The following is a 2,662-nucleotide window of genomic DNA, read 5'->3' as shown; positions in this document are numbered from 1 at the left end:
TGTTGCTGGGCTGTGAGTGTTTACAGGATGTTCGCTTCTTCTTTTTAGCAGCATGTCGTAAAACCATCCATTTCCTGCATCTGCTTCTTCCATACATTGGTCTCGGGGGAGCTGATGCCTATCTCCAGCGGCCATGGGCGAGAGGTGGGGTACAACCTGGACAGGTCCCGACACACCCATTCACACCTAAGGGCAATTTAGAGAGGCCAGTTAACCTAACAGTTATGTTTGTGGACTGTGGGAGGAGGCCAGAGTACCCAGAGAGAACCCATAGGAGTGCTACCAACTGTGCCGTTGTGCAGCCTGTTCTAAAACCAATGAATGAATCAACAATGTGGAATAAGCAGAACAATGCTGGTTTTCTTTGGATTTGCTTTACAGTCGTAAATAGACAGATGGACTGGATGCTAAAGGAGCCACTAAGAAACAGTGTGTATTCCCCTGCACTAAACTGTATCCTAATTCAAACTAAGGTTGAAGGAGAATTATTACCAAACTGCTGCCCACAATCTCACTGAGTGAAAAATGTACAAAGAGAACAGCAAAACACAGTATTTGTCTTACTTGACATTAAATCTAAGGTTTAAAGGTGCTGTTATTCCATTAAACTGCTTCCCTGAAACATCATCTTTCTCTTCGGTTCTTTAGCTCATTTTGCAAACAAGGATGGTTCATAGTGATCAACCCTGAGCATCGCCTTTACAACCCAGTGATCAACAACAGTGCTGCATGGTGGTTCAGTTGGTAGCACTGTAGCCTCAGTCCAAAAACCTGGCTGCTATGTTAATGGGTTAATCTAAAATTATCAGTGAACAGTAAAGATGGAGGTAAGTTATTGTTGATTGTGGAAAATAATGAAGGATTGAGGTGTCGTGTACTGTTTGTGGATGAAGGTGGAAGTCCAGGGAAGGTGAGTAACTCTGAGTCTGAGGTTGACAGGTTTGGAGGGTCTGAGAGGCTTGTGCTGGCTGAACATCTGTTTTGTCTTTCTCCAGTGTGAGACTGAAGGGAGCGACACAGCAGGCTGAGGGTGGGCAGGTGAGTGATGGGTTGCTGAGCCACAGTGTAGCTAGACGGTAGGAGAGTTGAGGAGCAGCGAGGAGAATAAGAGCAGTGGCCTGAGGAAGAGTCTTCAAGGAAGTCCTCAAACTGGAGGAGCACCAGCACCGAGGTAGGAATTCACAAATACAGGTCCTTCTCAAAATATTAGCATATTGTTCGTTCGTTCGTCGTCTTCCGCTTATCCAGGACCGGGTCGCGGGGGCAGCAGACTCAGCAGAGACGCCCAGACGTCCCTCTCTCCAGACACCTCCTCCAGCTCCTCCAGGGGGAGCCCAAGGCGTTCCCAGGCCAGCCGAGAGACATAGTCCCTCCATCGTGTCCTGGGCCGTCCCCTGGGCCTCCTCCCGGTGGGACGTGCCTGGAACACCTCCCGAGGAAGGCGTCCAAGAGGCATCCGGTATAGATGCCCGAGCCACCTCAACTGGCTCCTCTCAATGTGGAGGAGCAGCGGCTCTACTCCGAGCTCCTCCCGGATGGCCGAGCTCCTCACCCTATCTCTAAGGGAGTGCCCGGCCACCCTACGGAGGAAGCTCATTTCAGCCGCTTGTATCCGTGATCTCGTTCTTTCGGTCATGACCCAAAGTTCATGGCCATAGGTGAGGGTAGGAACGTAGACCGACCAGTAAATTGAGAGCTTTGCTTTTCGGCTCAGCCGCTTCACACTCGGCTGCGAACCGCCACAGCGCATGCTGTAGGTCTTGGCTAGAGGGGGCCAGCAGGACCACGTCATCCGCAAAAAGAAGAGACGAAATCCACTGGTCCCCAAACCAGACCCCCTCCGGCCCTTGGCTGCGTCTAGAAATCCTGTCCATAAAAGTTATGAACAGGACCGGCGACAAAGGGCAGCCCTGCCGGAGTCCAACATGCACTGGGAACAGGTCCGACTTAGTGCCGGCAATGCGGACCAAACTCCTGCTCCGCTCGTACAGGGACCGGATGGCCCCTAATAAAGGGCCCCCGATTCCATACTCCTGGAGCACCCCCCACAGGGCATCACGAGGGACACAGTCGAATGCCTTCTCCAGGTCCACAAAACACATGTGAACCGGTTGGGCAAACTCCCATGAACCCTCGAGCACCCTGTAGAGGGTATAGAGCTGGTCCAGTGTTCCACGGCTGGGACGAAAACCACACTGTTCCTCCTGAAGCCGAGGTTCGACTATCGGCCGGACTCTCCTCTCCAATACCCTGGCGTAGGCCTTACCAGGGAGGCTGAGGAGTGTGATCCCCCTGTAGTTCGAACACACCCTCCGGTCCCCCTTCTTATAAAGGGGGACCACCACCCCAGTCTGCCAGTCCAGAGGCACTGTCCCCGACCGCCACGCAATGTTGAAGAGGCGTGTCAACCATGACAGCCCTACAACATCCAGACACTTGAGGTACTCAGGGCGGATCTCATCCACCCCCGAAGCCTTGCCACCGCGGAGCTTTTTAACCACCTCGGTGACTTCAGCCTGGGTGATGAAAGAATCCAACCCCGAGTCCCCAGCCTCTGTTTCCACCACGGAATGCGTGATGGCAGGATTGAGGAGATCCTCGAAGTACTCCTTCCACCGCCCGATAATGTCCTCAGTCGAGGTCAGCAGCCTCCCGCCCCCAC

Source organism: Girardinichthys multiradiatus, chromosome 3 (genome assembly GCF_021462225.1).
Source record: "Girardinichthys multiradiatus isolate DD_20200921_A chromosome 3, DD_fGirMul_XY1, whole genome shotgun sequence".
Taxonomy (NCBI): Eukaryota; Metazoa; Chordata; class Actinopteri; order Cyprinodontiformes; family Goodeidae; genus Girardinichthys; species Girardinichthys multiradiatus.
The sequence above is the reverse complement of the archived record's forward strand: the minus strand, read 5'-3'. Positions refer to the sequence as shown.